Source organism: Drosophila bipectinata, chromosome 3R (assembly GCF_030179905.1).
Source record: "Drosophila bipectinata strain 14024-0381.07 chromosome 3R, DbipHiC1v2, whole genome shotgun sequence".
NCBI classification, from domain to species: domain Eukaryota; kingdom Metazoa; phylum Arthropoda; class Insecta; order Diptera; family Drosophilidae; genus Drosophila; species Drosophila bipectinata.
The window spans coordinates 5,523,255-5,546,123 of record NC_091739.1 but is presented as its reverse complement, the minus strand read 5'-3'; the positions used below and the strand labels follow the sequence as shown (position 1 = coordinate 5,546,123).

General features: G+C 43.7%; 1 protein-coding gene and 1 long non-coding RNA gene across 2 annotated transcripts in view; one reads left to right on the top strand and one right to left on the bottom strand.

The window, feature by feature from the left end:
* Positions 1 to 22,869, bottom strand: part of LOC108131045 (uncharacterized) — an 85,353-nt gene that overhangs the window by 45,429 nt on the left and 17,055 nt on the right. The gene's annotated exons all lie outside the window — the stretch shown is intronic.
* Positions 11,136 to 13,463, top strand: LOC138926621 (uncharacterized). The gene is made up of 3 exons (XR_011443203.1): positions 11,136 to 11,511; positions 11,573 to 12,942; positions 13,001 to 13,463. It is a non-coding gene; the product is annotated as an uncharacterized lncRNA (long non-coding RNA).

Below are 22,869 nucleotides of genomic sequence, written 5' to 3'. Positions count from 1 at the left end.
TACGCGGCGTATGCGTAATATTAACTAGGACCAGTTCGGAGCTGCAGAGGAGGTGTAGGGACTGTTCGGATGCTGGGGTGAAAAGATCGAGGGCAGCCGCATTGTGTCCACCAGGAAAAACTTTTTCATTTCCCCGCGGAAAAATTTTCAAAAATTTCATTTCACAACGACTGAAGGAAAAACTTTGCACCAAAGACATAGAAACTAGTTAGAAGTGCGGATATGAGGGGGGAGAAAAGCCAGGGGGAGTGTTAGGGGGACGGGCGGGCCAACAAAGCTGAAAAAGTCATGTCGTTCTGTTCTCCATCTACTTCCCTCTCGCTCACACGCACACAAACGCATTTCATGAAATAAAGTATTCAAATAAAATATGCTAAAATCTTTGAAGTACTTCAAATAGCAAAAAGTAGAAAAAGAACCCAAACGAAACGGACAAAGGAGAAAAAAACGGCACACAGAAACAGTCGAAAAGTTTTGCCGAAAACGAAAGAGACGGCACTAGGGCTGAGGGATAGAGAAAGGCATAGTTAAGGCCAGCGAAAGCAAAACTCCGCATAAAAGGCATCGAGAGAAATAAAGAAATGGCAGGCGAAATGGCAATAGTCAGGCACAAAAAAGTAAATATCGTTTATGTTGTCATAACGCGCCATGCCCTGCAGCAGAAACCACCCAAAAGTCACCCACTATAGGGCCCAGCACCACTAGCACCACCACTACCACCCACAGATTGAGCTCGGTGTGCCACAGCCTTATCATTTGAATTTTCCGGCGACGTGTTTGTCGAGCTGAAGACGATAAAGATGCGATAAAGTGAGAACAAGTTCCGAGGGGGCCGAAGAAAAGTTTTGACCGAATTTTGACTTTTGCGTAGCTCCACTTGACGGACATTATTCGGCCAGCAGAATTGGCAATTTGTGTAAATTATTGCCTCAACTTTTTCCTCCTTTTTTTCTATTTTTTATTTCCTACTGTCCATTGAGCCGTCAAACTTTCTTGTCCACTTGCCAGATTAATATGATGTAATAGAAATTCATTTTATTATTTCTGTCGTTCGGTGACGTTTCCGAGTTGAAGAGTGTCTTTGTGACTAGCCACGCCCACTTTAAGCATACTTAATTAAGCAGAAACATTGCACAAAAGTTTTCGCAATGCCGCAAAAGTTGAGCCGCACAACGCATGGCAAATTGTATTAAAAATTCATATTTGCCTAAAATTTGTTACCAGAGGGAACGGGCTTGGTAGCACACATGTAAAATTCACAGCTGTTAGATTTAATTTGACTGCAAATAATATATAAGGCTGAATGTGTGGATATTTTGGTATTTGTCTTGCCTGGCATTGTTAGCTTTTGGCTGCTGATGGGTCGGTGCGGAGATGGGCGGTAGATGGGTGGGAAAACTCGGTGGAAACTCGGTTTAAACTCAAACAGTCGACACTTTCGACGTCGTGTTGGCCCAGAAAACTGTTAACGAAAATTGTGTAATGCCCGGCAGGCGGTGAAATTTATGCATTTTAAATGATATGTGAGAATCTGAGTGCAGCAGCTACAACAATATTTGGATTCGCCTATGTGTCGGAGCTCTAGCGGAATAACCAGCCGCATGCAGGCTAACATGTTTGCATTTCAACAAATGCAGCCAACTTTTAGGCGCAAATTGTCGGCAGATTATATTGTCGTGCCTGCTTGTCTGTGTCTACTATATATGTATGTATGTGTGTGTGGGTGTTTTGTGCTGGTTGATGTGCGCTAATGCAGCGACAAGTCTGCTGGAAATTATCCACATGCCAGACTTTCCGATTTTCCGACTGGCCCGCAGCGAATATTTCTATGGCGAGAGCCCTCTGACAGATACTGATATTTATTTTGAATTTTAGTGTTTCGTTTGGCCCGTTTTGTTCTAGTGTGTGATTTCAATTATCATTATTTTGAATATTATTTTAATGTTTTGCACAAACATTTACCTAATCTGAATTTGCTGTCATTATTTTTGGATCAGCTTTCTCTGTGGGTGTTGGCATTTTAGTTTTATATTTATGGAAAAAGGTTTCCCCATATATTTAACCTCTAACCTTTTATGAAAAACTTTTTTGTTCTATTTAAGCTTGTCCTTTCCCTTAAATGCAGTGCTTTCATTGACGGTTTAAACATCAGACCGATTCCGTTTTTCCGCGGCAGCTTCATCGAATGGGAATAACAAACTTAGCCGGCCAACAAGCGGCATTGATTCGTCCCATGAATATGTCCTGGTCACGTTTATTGCACAATCCAGCCAATAACGTTCAATTTGCAACAGCCACAACAAGCCAAGGGGGCACATGGGACAAAGTTTGCAACAGAGGCATTGTTGGGGCAATTAGGATGACAGGAAAGGCACAGCCCGAGACATTGAAAAATGCAATTTGTTTCCCTCGTACCTTGTCGGTCTACGTGGCGTATGCGCAACGCCAAAGGCACACGCATCGGGTTGCAAATATTTTGTGTGCATATTGCCAGATCTCCCGTTCTCAATCAGACCCGGCAGCTTCCCTTTGAGCCAACTTAAAGCATTCCAAGCCAAGCCACATTTATTGATGTCTCAATTTCCTTTGCCAAATCACCTATTACAAATCGACAGACAGCTTTGTTGGTTTTTACAACTGCCATTCGAGATGGCGATGGTGGTGGTGCTGCTGCTGCTTCTGCAATTCGTACAAATTTGGCTGGCAAATAAAGCGCCTGGAAAAGCTGCAAAGTAAAAATTACCCTTCTGCCTGGTAATGGCTGGCAATTTGTTTGGCTCTTGCTGTTGGCTGTTGCCATTTTGCCGCTGCTATTGCCATTTTGCCATTGCACTGCAAAACTGCAGATACGTGAGTGTGTGGGGGTGTTGGGCTGGCGGTGTCCTTGAATGGGTTGTTGCAACACTCATTTGAGGTGGAATTGATAAGAGTGCGGCGCCTTTTATGCCTCATTTCCAATAGTTTTCCCCCACTATGTTGCTGCGGCTTTTCCACTGATAGCAGTTTGATCATTCCATTACAGCTCGCTGCAGCTTGAGGCAATTTGCCACAAATTTCAATCAAACGTGCTCGCTAAAAAGTTGCCATCAGTTGCACCACCCACCGCTCAGGTAGTGCCACGCCCATCCCCAGCCGCTGTCCGCTCCCTGAGCACTCCCCAACCACTTACAGCTAACAAACTTTTACATTAAGACATTAGCGGAAAAGTTTTTTTTTCTGCCCCAGCGTTGTTTGCGATTTTTCTCTCATTCCGCTGCAGCTGCAACAACTTTGGTCCCAACTAATTTCTTATTTGTTTGGCTCTTGCGGTGCAGCGAAGAGAATCTGGGATTGGGATTGGAATTGCCACAGCACATTGCCATGTGGCAAGGACTGGCCGGCAAATGGAGTGCTCCATTTTCATTTGCCCGTGGCTCCCACATTCCAGTTTCCACTTTTCGCTTCTCGCTCATCTGGCCACCGGGCCAGCGAGCCATTGCACATGAAAAAGTTTTTGTATTTCCATTGGCTTTGATTCGGTTTTGCAAATGGCTTGGCATTGTTGAGGAGTCGAGAGTTAAAAGCTGATTGGATGATCTTTGATGGGCGTACAGTCGTAAGGAGAATACTGTTAATGAGGATGGTTGGCAAGGAAATGCGATTATGGCTTTCTTCAGGAGAAGAAACTGTGTACCATACTGTGTATTTAAATTCAGAAAGCCTTTTCGGATAATTACTCCTCCTTGACTTGTTTAAGCCTTCCAAATCTCTTGCATTCAAGGATCCCCCAATCTAAGCTACCCGGCCTGATCCATTTCGTCCGCAGATATAATTTCCTCTCCATTTCCCACCAACCACATCCTTGACATTTTCCCTCCACACCACTTTAAAAATGCAAAACGCGTTAATGGCAGCCTTGCAGCACCTGTGTTACATTTCCCTGCGAACGGGGAATGGGGAGAGGAAGAGACCGAAGGACTGGTGCAAGAAGGATGCGGCGGTGGTGTCCAGGTTATGGCTCGCTGCTTTTTGCACCACTGCCACGCACTTGGGTGCGCTACGCAATTTCCGTTTCCGGTTGCACAGGACCAGGGCCAAAGGCAGACAACTGCAGGATAACATCCCGGCCCTCGACCCATCCTTGGCAGCCATTTGGCGCACAAACAATCCGTTAACACTTTTCTGCGCTGCTCTTTACCACCCATGGCCCCGCCACAACCACTCCTTCGTCCTTATGCAACTTTGTGGCACTTGTTTTGGGCTTCCGTGGCTGCTCCTGATGCTGTTCGTTCTCAGAGAAACTCCTGTTGCTGTCGTTGACGCGACTTCAGGTTGTAAATTTCCATTAAATGTGCATTTTGGTACAAGTTTTTGAATTAAACTTTTTTCGCTTTGGCCATCGCTCAGCTGAGCTGGCAAAGCAACTGGAACTGCCACTACCGAGTCCCGAGCTGCAGGCTTTTAGCTTTGTCCGCCATCGCAATCCGGCAGCCTTGTCCGACCGTTTGAGCGCAAAGTTTGCCCCAAACTGAAGCAAGTTAATTTCCGAGAGCCCCATTACTTTGCCGAACTTGGCAGATACATTACTCGTAGAGGAGCGGAAAGTAATAAACACAAATACATTTTTAATAGGGAAATAGCTTCATTCAGCTGGAATATTTAAATATTTAATCATAATCTGTATCAGTTTTTCTCAATAACCTTCTCCTGTGTTTTAAAGAAATGCACTCGAAAATATCGTTGCTCCCAAGTGACTCATAAATTCGCATGTGTTTCTTTGGCTTGTCTAATCTCTGGTCAGAAATTTGTTAAGCTTTCCCTTTCAGTTGCAGGCAAATATTATATATTTTTTAGACTTGCCCCTCTACATCCCCAGGACACACACACACAAAGAGTGCATCTGGGCCCTGACTGGGCGAGTCATAAAAATATCAGGAAGGGTCGGCTAAGTGGGACACTTGACCGGGCGGCGTTCAGGGGTTCGAGTCCCAGTGCGATGGCATGCTATTATTTTTAGAATATGACCGAAACATGCAAAAGATTTCTCGCTTGCAGTTTGCCAAGGGCTGGCCAAAGAGACAATGCAGCCATGGCTTGACACTGAAAAATGTGAAAATTATGCAGCAAACATTAAAGAAACTATGTAAATTGGCTGCTGCTGCTGCTGCTGCTTCTGCTTCTGCTGGGGGCGTGTCTTCTGGAGGAGCTGGAACTGAAGCTCTAGCTGGAACTAGAGTACCTTCCCGAACATCCATACCATTGAAATACAGGGGATGCCCCCGAGTAAGTTTGACTCACGCCTAATGGTTTTAATTAAGCGACTGCAACTCCGACTCGTGAGTTGCATGTCATGCATGAAATTCATTAGGTTCTGCCGACGTCTGCTTAGTGTCTTACCCGCCCTGGGTCGAGTCGCGCGCTTGCAGCTTCCTTTGATATACTTATACTTGGCATTTTCTTAAGCAAAAACTTTGTTGGCAACTAAAACCAAACTTGACATAGTTTCGGCACAAAAATTGCAGCTAAAAACTTACTTAATTTCTACCAACTGCACTTACTCTGCGCCAACTGTCGCCGGAGGGGGTAGTCCTTCACTACTACTTTTTTGTTACCATACTGAGAGAAATAATTCATGGATTCTAATAAATTCTCGGAAATATTACCCGGGGGAAGTAGATTAAACAAATGTGGGATACATATGCAGTTAAAGATTATTGAAAGGATTTGTCGTTGAATTTTTTTTTGTGCAGGAATCACATACATACCCGTACACACACGTCACTCTTATTTGCATAGTTAGTCAAGTTTTCTTTGCCCCAATGGGGCATGGGGCTGGCGAAATGGGGTCGGTAGGCAAGACACTGGCAACTGCGTCCCGCATGTGAAGAGTCCACTCACTTTGACACTATTTCAACAGGCAAATAAATAGTTCGTATGGCAGGATGGCACGGCGTCCTCGTTGCCGGCGGTGGGAGAGGTCGGTTGTCTTTTATTTATCTTTGACACTTGCTAATTTTTGTTGAGTTGTTGATGAAAATATTTTGCCTGGCAAGTGTCAACTTCTTAAGTTGTTTAGCAACCAAATACGCAAAATTCGACTTGGCTGGAGGAGTAGGAGAGGGGGACTGATTCATCTTGTCACTCCAGAATTTTGCATCTCAAAAATTAGTCGTTCTAATAGAAGAAATGCCAGGGTGGACTACGAATGATGAAAATATAATTTGGCGCCATGACAACTGGCTGGCTAAGTCCTCAGAAGCATTTTGCTCAAAGCTTCGTGCGGATGAAATGATGCTGAAATCTGTGCAACGGTCTAATGATTGCTCATGTCAACAATTTGCAAAACTAAATGAACACATTTCGAAATCATAAATTATGCAACAGCAACATCTACAGTGGTTCTAGGGGGAGCCGAAGCTTCCTCACATGTGTCTTGGTGGATGGGCATGGGCATGGGGGTGGCGATGTGGCAGGTGGCAGTTACCAGTTGGCAGTTAGAAGCAACAACAGCAACTTGTTAGCCAACTATGAGACCCGACTCGGCTGGCCATAAAACACAAAACAGAAAACAGCAGAGTCGGCAGGGAGGGAGCCTGTTGAGGCCAACATGGCATACTGACAACATGTGTTTTGAGGTGAAGCTTATAAATAAATTATTGATAAGCATCTGGCATAGAGGAAACGTCAAAAGTTGTATGCTAAAATAAGCACAGAACGGCAAACAAATGAAGTTTGTTGTTGTGCCGGTGCAGGTTGTTGGTGGCTGTTCTAGCTTCTGAATTTTTAAATGCAATAAAATTACTGCGAGAAAAATCTAGAGCAAGAAGGATGAAAATTTAAATTGCACACGAGCCGGCGAACAAGGCGCTGCCGGAGAACAAGACGAGCACAAACGAGGGCGAACTTTTTGCAAGTTTGTTGCGCATTTTTAATTAATTTTCTTGCCAGCCACGCCTCACGGCCCGCCCCTCAAGGTATGACATAGAATTTACCGCGCAGGCTTTTAGCCATATTTAATCCGAGAACAGTGGCAGGCACTGTGGCAGTGCATTGACATGTCAATAAGAAATGAAAATGTGTGTTCGTTCGCTGCCCGGTTGCCTGCCAGCGTTCTGAACATCGGCGGCGTTGCAATTAAAATTTTAAGACAAATTAAAAACGGCAAGTTCACACTCTAAAAAAGGAATCGAAGCGAAGCTTGTTGGTGAGAATGTTGCCATAATACCAATTCAATTAGTTGAACATTTTTCTCCCTGTGCATACAAGTAACACTTGCCGATGAAAGAGGGACTGAAAGGATTTGCACTTGGATGCTGATTGCAGTTCCCGACTCGTGTCCTCAATTTGACATTTATGCGAAGGCAGGCAAGCGATTCTTAATCGAAGCAACTGCGATTCCTTTCTTGGCAATAGTGTAAGTGCTTCTGCCAGTACGTATGTAGGAATGTCCTTATATGTACATATGTGCGATGTACGATAAGTCAAGCGTGTGTGTACGAGTGTCTGTAAGCCAGCATCCACAGGCTGCAAACCAAGAAAAGTTTGACTTGGCTGCCACTTGGTGGGAGGCAACTGAAACTTTTAATTAATTTATTTTGCCCAACATTCGCTTTGTCCTGCTGCTACTGCTGTCGTTTCTGTGTGCTGTCTCCGCTCCTGGCAGCCTCAATAAATGTTTTTGCCCTGACCATAAATGATTTATTTGTTATTTATGCGTGCCATGTTGGACAAGTGACGGCTCCTTCCTTGGGCCGCACAATCAGTCCAGTCAAACAACTTTATTTAATGTCAAAGTAAACACGCTTTCGAAGCCGCAGGACTCGCAGCTGCTGCACTTGAAAAAAAGTCTTAGAAGCAGCTAACCAAGATCATGTAGATTTTAAAATAAAAACTAACATTTCTTTAAAGCAGAGTTATCTTAAATTTAAACTTTTTTTAAATACATTAATTTAAAAGGTAATTATTTTTTTAAGTGTTTTCAGGCCAACACTGTCACCTGCGCATTTCGCTTAATTTTTCCGGTTTTCCGCCAGTTTTCCCTTTTTCCCCCACCTGCCACTGCTGCGTTTTTAATATGTGCATTGCGCGCGCGTTTAAACGATTTTTGGTTAATTATACGCCGTTACATAATGACGTTTGCTCAGGCCACGCCCACTGGTGCCGCCCATCCGGCCGTTAACCGAGCTTTCTGGCTTCCATTTCAGTTCAAGTGTCTTGCGATGTTTGTTCTGGCGCAGCAACTGCGATCCCTGGTTTGCATTCCACGCGGTTTCATTACCCGTGCCACAGTTGCTGTTGACAGTTGGCCAGGGCCTCCCTTCATCCTCCCATCCTGCCTCCAGGACCTCTGCAGCTACAGGGATGCGAGTTCATAAATATCAACGTAACCTTATGTTCATCGGAATGTTGGTCGACTCGAAAGACAATCGCTGGAGATGAAATGCGAATGTCAGATTGCAGGGATGCCATAACACTGAGTGGCATCCTGAGCATTAATGTATTTAAATTCCAAAGTTCAAGCTCTTGCTTTTATAATCGACTTATTCATCGTGCATTTTTCAAATAGCATATAGCTATATATAGCCCCAGTCTTTCTTGGGCCATCCCATATTGGCTGTTGAGCGAACACGACCGCAGAAACCATAAAACTAACGAGAATTTAACTTAAATACAAAATGAAATCCTCGCGGGAATCAATGGCAAAAAAATTAAACAAACAGAAAGAAAAACACCGCGTGCCGCTAACAAAACTTTGTGGTGGTCAATTGAATTGTTTTTATCTTGTAATGGCTGCGAAAAAAATATTAAATTACAAAAAGCGGGCAAACAAAAGCAAAGACAATAACACCGGCAACTATTTACAATATTTCCTACCCTCGGCGGAGTGCTGAAAAGCGATGAAAAAGATGAAATTATTGTTTGTATATGGCAACCATACCCTCATACATAGCGTACATATATCTGTGAAGTGTACACACAGCTGGATGGATGCGTATTTATGTATTTAAATTCAATTAATAATTAAGGTGTAAATGCATTTGCATGCTGGTTAATTAAATTTGTGCGGCTTTATTAAAGGAAATTACGTATTTTAATGCGGCTACCACCGCACAACCACCACTCACAATAACAACAATAGCTACAAAAACAGTAACCGCTGGGAAAAAAACAAAAGAAACAACATTAAACCCCCGATCAAAGGCTGACCGATGAAAGTGGGATAATGTAAATTCCGTTCGGATCCCCGGCAGCTGTTTGCCAGCAAGCTTAAAGCCAGTTCGAGGAAGCACTTAAAGCGCCGAGTGGATGCCGGGATATACGGGCGTATCTATAAATATTTCATGCGTTGCACTGCAGTCATTATGGCATTCATTAAATATAGAGTGCATGACATCCATGCTGCCACCCACTTGCACATATATACGCCCGCCCACAAAGATAGGCCACGGATAGAGGACCCACAGTCAGCGTCAACTAAAAACGCCTCACATCGCAGCGCATCGCGATGCAGCCATAAATCTCGCCCAGCCTCCTTTTTGCGGATTGGTAGCATCGCCACCATGGCAGTTCCACCGCTTTTGTTAGTACTTATTCATATAAATACACACCACACCATGCCACACTGCACACTCCCAAACTCATTCCCATTCAGAGTCGCATTCACACAGAGGGCACAATGGCACAGACTTGGTCGGTGTTAGTGTATTTCTGATTTGTGGTCTGACAGTTTAACCAAAACTGCATGCATGGAAATTTATTTGTGCTCATTTCTGTCGCCCCCAGCCCGTCCGACCCTCGCCGTTCTCGATTCCATGCTTACATATGTCAAAATATTCAATTTATGCAGCGGCACCAACAAAATGAGCCCCCAAGAACGTCAAGGCTTAGGAAATGGGTGAGATAATAGTGCAGGAGCAATGAGCACAGGATGTCAGCCATTATTTGGTGTGTTCTCATTTCAGAACCAGCTAGAAATATAATTTTTTAGATTACTTAACACTCGAATAGGGGTTTACTCTTGAAGAACAAATTATAGGATACAAAAATGGGCAAGATCTTAAAGATCTATTCGGCTTATCCGGTTTTAATTTCTACTTAAAACATGCTTGTTATAAAAAATCATTTTAAATTCTTGGCAAGGGTATCTGGTGATCTCTACAAACGATAGATTCATTTCATTTGTCATTCAACGCACAACTTGCTGGTGCTCCCTGTTGGACCTCCCCTCCCTGGTGGCTCGTGCCCCTTGCCGCTTCCTATTCCCCCCAGTGTCTTCCTGTGCCCCATTTCTGTTCTATTTATTTTGCATGTGTGACATTTATTTTTGCATGCTGCTGGCCACTGACAATGGGTCAGTTTCCAGTTGCCGGCGCCATTGTTCCGACAAGGCCCAAAAGCGAGGAGCCAACCGCTGCCGTTCGTGGCTTGACATTTCTGACATTTGCAACATTTATGGCTCTCTGCTGATACCCACGGGCAAAGTCACGCCCCTTGCCCTTTCGACCCGCCCTCTAAGACCACACGCATAAATGGATTGCAATTTTCGCAGCACTTTATGGCAATTTGTTGGGCAAAGTAGTTCATTCGATCATCTTATTAGAAGGACTCTTTAGGAATTGATCTATTGCTGGCAGAACTGAATACAGAATACATTGTTGCTTTTATTTTAGGGCACAATTGACCCTCACCTTCGGTTTATTGGTATTCGCAATTGGTTTTTTTTTCTGTTATTGCAGATGCTGCTGTTGCGCTTTTACAGCCGCCACATTTTTATAGTGGCCATAGCATTTTATGGATTTTTTTACAATATTAAAAGGGCCCGTTGAACAGGAAAACAACCAGCAGCGGAAAAGGGAAAAATACAACAAGTTAAAAACCTAACGTGCTACTTTATTTGCAACTTATTCACTTCCCGGCAACTCACTCCGCTTCCCACCCACTCTGATGGCTCTATGTAGATGTAGTTATTATTTGAAATTTCATAATACTTTTACAACTTTATGCAACTGTTTCGTTGGGGGCTGCCTTAACGCGGATTTCATGCTTTATTTTTTGCGGTTTCCCCAACACCACCGCCCTAGAACCCAACTCGGGTTGTTTACTTTTGCAATTTTCAACGCTCCAACTGCATGCCATTTATTTTAGCTTTTCCTCCACTTGGTTTTTTCAGTCCCTGTCTTTTCCTCGGTGCTGTTTATTTAGCCAAGCTTTTTGCTTTTGTTTCCCCGTAGCTCCATTTTTATGTAAAACATATTTTTCTTAAATAATTTATTTTTGGTTTGGTTCCTCCTTCGTTCTTGCTACTTTTCTGCTGCTTGAGCAAACTAAAATGAAGCTTTTATTGAGTTCAGGTGCGCTGTGTTTCCCACTCTGCTTGGCTTTCTTTATAGTCGCATCTATGTACTATACACAGTGCACAGAAGAAAAAGATGGTACTCTTCTTCAGTTATTTCTCTAAAGTGCTCTAAATCTTGATTGAATTCTCAGGTGTTAATATCATATTATAGCCCAGCAATAATTTATTAATCATAAGTATGTATTGACCCATTGATAGCATATAATCCTTTTGTTAATAGTTCAAATTTTTTTTAAGTGCACAACCTGACTGGATTTCTTTAGGGCAACTTTTGATTTTGCCTCTTTTGCCGCCGCTTGCTTCTTTTTCAATTTGTGGCCACATTAACGTTAGAAAAAAGGGAAAAATATGAATGCACACGAAAAGTGTAAAGAAATGGCCCGCTGCTGGCCCTGTCGTGAATGCAAAGTTCTGGGCTTCTGGGTCTAGATGGCTTAGAGTGGGTCTCCACGGTTAAGCCGGAGTTTTCGCGTGCACGGAAACGTTTAGCCGCCGCATATTGCCAGGTGCTCTGGTGGCCGAAAAGCGTCTGCTTTTATTTTTAGAAAATATTGGCACTACGAGAATTTTCCCCCCCAGATTCAGTTTATATTTACCATTTACTTCGTACGCCACTATACTCGTAGTCGTAGTCAGAGTCGGAGGCTACGGCTTTGTTCTCCGGGCCAAATGAGGCTAAAGTGGAAATGTTTGCTTATGCAAAAGCCATCCAGCCCTCTCACCTGGCGTTGGATTCGGAGTTTTTGTGCTTACCTGAAAGAGAAGAGAAATGGAAATTAATTAGAGTGCAACTCCTGGTTCATTTTCGGCTGTTGTTCGGCTGTAGCCTTTCTGTTTTCTGTCTGGTCTAGCCAGCTGTATGTATTCTTATTATTTGTGACCCGACTTATCTCACACACTCAGCCAGGCTAGAACAACAGCCTGGCACAGACCCACGCCGGGTCGAGTCAGTGGTAGTGAGAGCGAAAACTTAATTTATTATTTCGTGCTTATGCAAACACATCAATTTGTCGCAAGTAAACACTTCAAGCGCTTTTCGTTATCTTTGGCCAAACACTGGCAGCCCCGAAATTCATTAGAAATCCAACAGCAAATAGGAAAAAGTACAGAAAAAATATAGATATGTTTTGGTCGGCACAAATGTTTATTTAGGACGGAGTCGGTAGACCCGGGCGAAATAGCTTTTCGACTTGCTCCCAAAAAGGATACCCGAAGGGAGCCCAACGCACAAGCACCTGGAAAGGGCAGTTTTAATAATTTTTTAAATAAATTTCTAGGCCATAACGAGGAGTCCTTTATATCGATCTAAGGGGCTTCGTTTTCAATAAAGTTGGCATTACGTTTCTGCGGCAACCCTAACTAGCCGGCTGCTTGATTGCTCCTGTCCCGCAGCCACTTTGCCACTTTTCTACTTGGGTGCTGTTTAACCGCAATTGAAATTACGCGCCCGCTTCCGTGACGATGGCCTCAAAAATTTATGCAAATTGCGTCACGTGCCCCGATGATTTCTTTGGCTTTTCTCGTCGAAAAGGAGGCGAAGGATCTGTTACCGCTACCTTTTGGCACTCCTTTGGTGTCACCGCTACCGCTCCCAATACCGCTGCCAAGTGAATCATTATTTAATTTAATGTAAAATAATTAGCATGAACCGGAGCCCTTTTCCAGTGCTATCCTTGTGACTGCTAGTGTCCTTAGCCAGTGACAGTGATGTATACTTGAGGCCCCCGCGCATACACACCCTTGTTCTTGGCATTTCTGACATTTTTTCAGCTCTCCATCTGAGTCCCATTTGCGGTCAGTCGATGATATATTGCACACAGAGATACACAGCTCGGGCGATTACAATTGAAGTCCCCTCGACTGCCACACACTTGTCTTATTCTTTCCGAAAGAAACTTTTTCCGCTGTTAACATAATTTCCGCCGTTGATTGATTCACTCGGATCGGCAGGACTACAAGGCTGCGGACACGGGACACGGGATACAGGATACGGGCGGGCATCCATCCGGCAGGAGCACTTAAGCTGCCTGCCTGTTCTCGACTCTACATCCGACGACTGGCGCTTAGACAAATTGTACTTTAATGTAATTTTATTGCAAAACTTTTCGATTTGCATATTAAAAGACGAGAGCCGAACACAATAAAAATTTCATAAGCGGTTGGCGAGGACTTTGACACGTGCCGGGATAAAATAGCAATTGGAAAGTTTGGGATGTATGTATGGGCTTTACATCTTTATACCTTTGGCGATATCGTTCTTATTTCTAAATACTTTCAAGAGTAAGAACGAAAACTTAAATGTTTACTAAAACATAAAATGTATAGCTCCGTTAAGCAAAGGACATTTAATGGAAAGTTAGTGCCTAGCAACAGTAATACTGGGTCGTATAATTACAACCTAAAAATATAACTAGAATGGTGTTGAAATATACATATACATACTATATATGGGTCGTTATAGTAAATTCCACATTCAACACTACTCTGACCGCCCTCCTCTTCAAAGAAAAAGGTCATGTGACCCATACACACTCGCAAAATTGATGCAAAGAAGTCAACCTCGGGGTCATCGATGCGATTGCTTAACAAAGCTAAAGTCTGGCGGGCTCAACTTTCGGGCATTAGCCCAAATTGGCAAAGGGAGGAGCGACAGACTCTTCGGATTCGGAAAGTGCCCGGGAAAGGGAAAAGGGTCCTCATTTTTTATTCATAAACATTCATATTTCCCCATTCGAGCAGCAGCTGCTTCCTTCTTTCTTTGTCCTGCCAGTATCGTTCCTTTTTTTATTATCTATTCCAATTTTGCTGATTTCATATCCACAATTTGTGTTGATTGATAAGCAATAAGTGAAGGCTTTGAAGTATGATCGAAAGTGCTGGCCTGCCCAAATGGGGGACATTTCTTTTGTATGTAAATTTAGCACGGAACACTTCAATTTGTACTAATTGAGTGCATGTAAGACACTTTTATTCGAAACGTCTTCAGATTTTGTTGGGTAATCTGTTGGTAAAATTTTTCTACACCTTAAAATTTGGGTAACATTATTAGGCATCTCATTTAACCTTTTGAGGCTTACTGTAGCCTGCATGGCAAGGACTCAGGGATATTAATCGGTGTTAATTGTGTGTACTAGCGCGTGTACATAACATGTATGTATATGTATATAAATTTGAGTTTTGCCTTTATTCCTGCACCTTGTGCCGTTCATTGGCATTGTTGCAACGACATCTTCAATTTACACGCCTCGTCGGACGCGCTCGTTGCCTTTGTTTTCCATTCGAGACTGCCTTGTGTTCTCCCTTCTCGTTTTGCTCCAGTAGCTCTATATAATTAGAGCGACCCATTGTACATACATACATATATATAAATGTATATGTAAGGGTTTGTGCGTGTGTCGGTGCCCGTTGTTGGAACAACAATTATCCACTCACTCACATACGTACACACCCACACCGCCAATAGACATTTTCATAAATTGTTAACAATTATTGCCGTGCACCAACAAAGCGAAAGTCCGCCTGTGTCTAGCCAGCTCGATCTCATCCTCTTACTAGCTTAGTTTTCCCGTCGCCTCCCTGGCCCATGCGCCGCCTAATACAATTTCAATATTTGCCGGGGCAACGTGGCGTATACGTTATGCTTACATACACACAAATATGCCGCAGTTGCCGTTGCCGTTGCACTCATGTCTGATTAAATTAAATTTACAATTCATACGTCTGCTCGCAGCGAGGTTCTGTGTCTGCGTGAGTGTTTGTGGGAGAAAGGAACTTTCACATGGAGAGCAGACGACAATGTTGTTGTTTAATTGTTGGCTTCGCTTTGCCATCTGCGCGGGCCACGCCCCTTTGGAAATTGCAGGAGTAACTGCCGTCCCTAATTAGGGCTGACATCAGAGCTCGAAAAGTTTGTGCGATTTCAGGGCAAGAAAATATTTGCCAGCAAGTTTAAATCGGTTAACGGATTGAGTAAAGTGTTTTCCAACTAACAAAGCCTAATAGGCATTTTAAATGATTTTAATGTGTCGCAAAATCAGTTTAGAGGTGAAACTAACTTACTCGACTCAGCTGACCAAATACTCCTTAATTGCCACCAAAGTTGAGTCCTGCTTTAGGCATTAAAACAATTAGAACAAGAAGTAATTGTCGAACATTAGCAGAAATTCGCAAGGCACTAGCAACTTTGCATTTTCCTTGGCCGCAAGAACACAAGAACAGAGACTTTGGCAAGTCCGAGCAGCGCATAATTGCATTTGCGTTAAAACGCAAGCAAACAATTCACTCAGAGTGCAAATAAGTGAGGAAAGCAGCCGCTTCCTTCCATCTCTAACGAGATGTATATGGAGCCTTGTCGGCAGGATATCTGTGGGTGAGGGCTAAACCAAAATGGCCAAACTGACAAACGTGGACAACGGAAGTCAATCAGACGGAGCCGACAGACTTGGATACGCAAGCGCAGCGGAAGTTCAATTGCAATGAGCCGGCCATGAAGGATGCCAGGCAACGGGCGGCGGCAATGTCCTGTCGACAGGCCAACAACTAAAACAACCAGAGCTGGCGATTAGATGAAGGACCAGTGGGATGACAAAGCTACAAACGCTGTTTAACTTAATTCAATAATCATTGGCAATTGCAATTTGCGGCCAGGCGGCCAGGCGACCAGGCGACGTCCGGGCGACATTTGTGCAAATACAGAAATTATAATAATGACGGACTGCTGTCAGGACTTTGCAAGGACCCGAGTTGCAAATAGAAAGAGGCCGAGGAGAAAGTGGGGGCTCTATCGTGTTGGTGGCCGACTTGTGCAACGTTCTGTGACTTGACCTGCCCGGTCCGAATGGCATTAAGTGGCCGAAAGTCAGGCACATCGATACCAAGTGTGCTCTAGTTTTTGCGGTTCCCTCGGACAATTACCAGGGTAGACATTGTTGATGGGTACGTGACATTTGGACCAAAACAAATCTCACTTATTGCCCGATAATGCTCTCTCCGCTTATATTAAATTATCATTTGGGTAATTTCGAATTATGGCTAGGTGGCCCAGTCAGAGATTTGCGTTCGATGCACTAATTGCTGAATGGGCAGACGGACAAATCGAGGGGGTGCTGCGGATGCTGGGACATTAGGAGTGCACAACCGCAATATTGAATTGAAATTTCATTAACGTATTAGTGCATACTAGAACGCAAATGCAACACACACCATGCACATGATTGTGTGTATATTTGGGGGCGGACTAATGGGGTATGAGATTAAATGGAACAATTGGGTATAGAAAGTTTCAGCTCGGATTTAGATAATGAATGCTTTATGGGGTCTCTGAACCTACTGAAAAGTGGTCCTACTGTAACCATTTTGTAGTTGGGATTACAATATCTATAAGCTTGTAATTTGAATCATTTCATTAACTAAAAATGCCTAATATGTATTCCAAATCCATTGCCCCACCCGACAGTCTGGTTGAGGTTCAATTGAACACTTACTTAATGTTTATTTGTGGATTACAACCACTTAACATTTCGCCCGAATAAGAAGAGTCCTTTCTTTCGATTCGGTTTATTTTTGGTTTGATTTCACCGTAAGTGGCCACTCCTGCCACTTACCTCATGTGTTTATAATTAAAATAATAGCAGCAAAGCCTAGTTTTATTATTAATTATGCAGGAACACACAAAAACACACACACTCAGTGTCACGCCCATTCATTAATAAAACATGGGCCCTGTGGTGCGGCGAGGAGGAGAGTGAAGCGGTGAGGTAACCACGGCGCATGGCATATTCAATATTGAGGTCCTGCGAGGAATATTTTTTTGTTTTGCCCACTGCCACATTGATATTTGTGTTTGGCTTTTAATGCCAATTAATTACACAATATTTAATACACATGTTTTCCCCGGCACTGTCTAGCCGCTCTGGTTCCTGTTTTCGTTGCAATAATTTGCTGCTAATTTATACATGAGATGCTTATTAGTTAGGCTCCTTGTGAAGGCAGGGATATGGATGGCGCACTTTTATTTGTAAACACCGAAATAATCTCCGTGCCGAAAGGTCCGTGCCCATCATTTACAATTAAAATCTCCAACGTAAAAACGCCTCCGGCATAAAATTACAAAAGAATAAACATTGAGAAAAATATGTTTTTCCGTTCGGCAGAACTAATGCCACCAGCTTTTGCTGACCCATCAGATCCAGGAGGGATCTCCATGGCAGCCAACCGTATTCTGGCGCCCTCAGCAACTTTAACAATAAATTTATGAGCGATTTTTAATGCTTTAAAAATGAAAATGAAAATCTCGGCGGGGCGGAAAAAAAGAAACGAAGGACCGGAGGGATCAGGGTGGCGGAGAAAGAAAGGAAAGAAATCCGGGTCCATCGGCCGGAGCGCAATAAAACTGCGTCATTTTGGGCGGCATAAAAAATCGTTTTTGTGCCTCGACAGTGAAGCATCAGTGGACGAGGTGGTAGCACGGGGGACGCAAAAAATCATGTCATGTCATTGTCGGCATCGTAAAAATGTTATCAGCCATAATAACGAGCCACGATTTCGGGCTATGCCCCAGCCCGGCAAATGCTGGATACTGGCTGTTGGACGGAGCCCAACAGGCTGGGAGGGGAGTGTCGCCAGCGCTAATGGTGCGCAGCTAATGACTGAAGAGAGCCGGAGATGTCCGTTCGTCCTGGCTGGCTGGATGATGTACTACATATATCCTGCTGGGGTGATGGTGCTTCTGCTCGAGGAGAGAGCTTTAAATTCCAATACCCAATACGGGATGGGTCGCGGCCGTATTAAATTGCCGCATTCGCAGTTCCACGGCACTCGGCCAACTTACGCTTAATGGTAATAAAAAGTAAATCAAATCAGTGTCCTTAATCCCTGAATTGATGTGGGGCTTCCTCGATTGCGACACAGACTCCCCTCGTCCGCAGCCCCTGCCGCGATTGCGGTCTCCAGCTTCAGACCCTCTATTTTGTCCCGTATTTATGCGAAGGCATTTCTTTTGCCGTCTGTCCTTGCTGCCGCCCAGCCCAGCCTTACTTACAATTCAATTTCTGAACCGGCTTTGACTCAGGCCACATCGTTGGCTGGCTTTTGTGTCCGCAGCATTGCAATAGAAGCACTTTGACCGCTCTTAAAGTCGCTTTATTATTGCAGATGCATTGGACTTCCAAGGTTCGTCCATTTTGGTCTTTAATGGTGCGTATACTTGATATTGCTGTACTTAGCCAGTAAGTATACGCCACGTTGTCTTGAGAGAAAGTTGTCAGACACAAAACATTTCTTTTTAGTTTGCGAATGAAAAGACTTTATTACTTATAACTATTTTGAATATTATGCATATGTTGGCCTGATAAACTGATACCTTAAAGACTTTTAAATAATCCAAGAAGATCTCCTTATTTAAAAACAAAAACTATCCTTTTTACTCCGCACTCCAGGCTTAAAATCGATGATGCCATAATACTCGTAGTGACAGAAAAGCTGAATGGATGGCGGACAATGCTGCGTATGCGCAATATTCGGGGCAACTGCCTGAAGCCGCCAAAAATGAACTGCCAGCTCGAGTTGCACTCATTAATCAAATGTTAAGGAAGAGGGGTCCTTCTTCTATATCCAAAATATAAAAAAGGAGCCAACTTTGGCAGGATTTTTTCTTGCCCCAAAAATGCAAGGATTTAAAGGGGATTGCGGGAGGGTGTTGGAAGTGTGTTTGCGAGGGTTTGTGTTTGTGCAAGCTGAAAATGCATTTAAAATACACAAAAATCCGCAGCGAGAAGCTAAGTGAAAAAGCTGGCGGAGCGACCGAGAAGGATATAGTGCGGAGCTTGAGAAGGCGCCTCGGCATTGTGTTTCATGCTATTTGCATTTTCCATCCGTTCCATCCTTCTTCCATGTCCTTTTTTTGTTTTTTCTTCTCGTCTCTGTTTTTTTATATATATTTTTTTTTTTTGGCAAGGCAAATAGCAGCGAGTACATAAAAAACAAGTCGAGAGCGGCCAGCGCGCACACACTAATGGGGATGGGAGAGAGATAGATATAAATAATAAGTCTGTGGGAGAGTGGGTGTACGTGTGTGCAAAAAATGGGCGTGCCGCCCCTTCGAAGCAGGGCAAAACGTACAAAACCCAAAAATATAAAAAACATAAAAAAGAAAACAAGAAACGGAGAGAAATGCTGCAAAAAATGCATTTTATATGCAGATGCATGGCGTAAATTGTAGTTACGTACTAAATAAGTAAAATAGCGCTGAGTATTTTTCACTTAAAATGCAGCAAGGCAAAAAAGCAAAGGGGCCAGAAACCCTGGTCCGGCCAAATAGTGGCCAAGAGGGCGCAGTGGGGGTGGGGCGCAGGACGAACCTCTTAATTGGATGCATGCAGGCAAAATAACATGCGAGGCGTGCGCAAATTGTTGGCAAGGGGCAAGCCCAGGGTAGGTCGGGGCGGAATCCAAGTGGAGGCTAAGTTAACTAGCCGACGGCTAATTAAAACCTGAAAAGTTGGCCACACTTGAATATCCAACTTGGGTGTACTTCTCTCCTTTCTCTGTGTTTGTGGCTGCGCGTGTGTGAGTGAATGGAATTTGCATTGGGAATTGGACTAAGACAAGAGTCGGCTTTGTGAAAGTTGCTAAAGTCGAATTGGCTCAGAGACAAGTCCTCTAGCCGCCTCGCCCTTCCCCTTGCTCGCCTTGCTCGCATTAACAGATGCTCAATGGGAACGGGATGGAAATGGAAATGTCGCTTGTGCTCTCATTTTCCGCAAACACACACACAGACAGTCAGAGCTTTATTTGCATAAGCATTTTGTGTCGTTGGTTCTGTACACATGTTGGTAATAAAGCCAGCAACCACAAGAGCGTCAAAATTAAACACAATCAGAGCAGAAACTCATTTAAGGCGCTAAGCATTCGCAACAATTTCGCAAACAACCAGACTTTGACAACATAAATTACAATTTCCTCTCGGGCGAAGGCAGAACGAAAAACATTGCAGGCTCAGAACAAAAAGAATCCCTGCCGAATGGGAATTGCTGGAACGCCTCTAATGAAAGGATTAGCTGAGAGATCTAATTTTGGAGGCAGAACTCCCACTGATTGCTATCAAAATATGAAAATTTATTCCAGCTGGCAGAACCTGGCGGTTTATGGGCGGCCCGCCCGAAAATCCTTTTCGTCCCACAAAAATCTTTGAGTTGCCGCATTAAATGAGACACTGCCACTGTCCCTTCGTATTTTTTCTCCCAGCCTGGGCTTTTTTAATTTCATGCTGAAGGACACGCCTCTGTCTTTTTGCTCTGCCCCCCTACGGTCTCCCTCCGTTCATTTTGTCAAGTTAATGGAGAATAATAAAGCGCAAAAGTAAATAAGTAAACAGAGCGGAGACGCAAAACTACAACAATAAAAGGCGGCAGGCACAAAAAGCTGAGACGGCAAACGGCCGGAAAATAAAAGCGGACGACCAAAGCCGCGCCAAAGGAGCCCCCTACTGCCTGCCCCCCAACCGTTCCGCTTCCACTTCCCGCCTTTGGTGGCAGCAGCAGCACAGCAAGGCATCTTTTTGTTTTATGCGAAATGCACTAAAAATATATTTAAATTTATTTCATTTTCCCTCAAATGAACTGCGCAGGACATGGCCAAAGTGCAGCCTTGCTTTGGGTAATGGGGTGGGGACCCGCCGGGTGGTGGGGGTCGTCCGTCGTGGAGCTGCCATGACGCCAGCCAGGCGACAAGGACGTCGAATCCTCCTCAAACCCTTACTGAGTACAATACACAGCTAAAAATTTAGGCATAATAAATAAATTTAATTATACAATTATTTAACTTTAGTCCTTTGAAAGTGGTATAATTACACATATATTTTTCGGATATTTTATCTTAAATGAAATGACAATGACCTTTGACAAACTTTTTCTGATGATTATCTACGTCTGATATTTCTCTATGTGTAGTGGCCAGCCCCTCTGTTCTCTGCGTGCTGTAATAAACTTGATTGCGCATCTCCTATGCTGTCCTTTTTTTCGCCGCCACCCCGCCCCGCTTGTTGGTGTAGTTGCTGTTTTTTAAATAAAAATTTTTATGAAATTTTTGGCAATTGAACTCAAGTTTTAATGGAACGCCATAAATTAGTGGCGCTGTCCTTCTTCTCGGCCACTTGAGTCCTGCTGGGAAATTGGATACAAGCGCTTAATAAAGCACTCGAGAGGCTGAGCGGCGTCGTCTGACCAGTACTGTATCCCGGTGGCCCCCTCGGCCCCCTTTGGGATGCTCCGATGCCACATCCATTTCATTTGCGCCAAACGCCGCTTGGCAACGACATCAATTCATTTTGTGCGCAATTAGATTGTTGTTGTCGGGACACACACACGCGAGACTAAACTTTCCAATAGTACCCTATATTTTTTTATATTGCTCTTTTTCCCAGCGCCATGTCCAACTTTTGGCCGTTGTGCCAACGCTCCTCCACTGACCATGGCAACGGCGATTGACTGCGCCCCGAATGGCTTTGAATATATTTCGCACTCGAAACTTTTCAAACTCATACACTAGATAGATTCGGACAAATCAAAGCGGCAACTAAAAAAATTGAATTGCCAAAAACCGAGGCATTTGAAACCACAGGGGATGAAAAGAAAATCAAACCCAATTAGTCATACTCTGAGCCCATAAGTGCCTTTGAAATACTTCTGCTAATTAAAAGAATCCGAATTATACAATTCTATATTCTTTTTTTGAAAAAATTTCTAATATATTTTTAGAATTTGCATTGGCTTCATGCACTATTTTGTTTCATTAGTTTAACTGCGAAACGAAAGTTTGCGGTTTGTTATCCTTGCTGCCCCGAACATCCTTTGCTTTCCCGCTTTTCCCGCTCCCATTCGGAGTAATATTTTTGCCAGCTGGATCCATCGGGGCAGTTTTAAAGTTTGTCTGGCAGTTTGTCGGGAATGGATTGTGATGGGGATCAGAGGGGTTCACAGGACGTTTGGTCATTGCCCGAAAGCGTTGATGTGTAATTGAGAGCCGGGAATTGTGCGATGCTTTTATGGGTTGTAGCACACTAAAAGATTGATATCCTGATCGCTAAATTTATGTCTCTAGTTGAATGACTTACTAATTAATTAAAACCAATCCCCACTAACAGAAAGAGTTTCCTAGGAAGCCCCATAAAACTTCAATATCCTTAAATCGCCTGCTTTAATTCATTCAGGACGCTTAAAAAGATATCCGCACACCACAAAACGGGAGCCAGTGGCAGGGGGGAGACTGACGCTTGCCATGTTCCATGTTGCATGTGCCAGACGTGACTGAAAAGTTGCTGCTATCATTTTTAGTCGCAATAGTTTGCAGTGCCAGTGCCGGCAATTAATTTATGTGACAAACTGTTTAAAAAGTTAAAGCCGCTGGCCCAAGCAGCCGGAAACGAATTCAACTAAATCTCCTGCATCTGATTTCAACTGGAACCAGGGCCACTTAACTTGGAGTGGATGCTGGAGTGGCATCCAAAGTTGAATGAAAACGGCGATGAAATAATCATC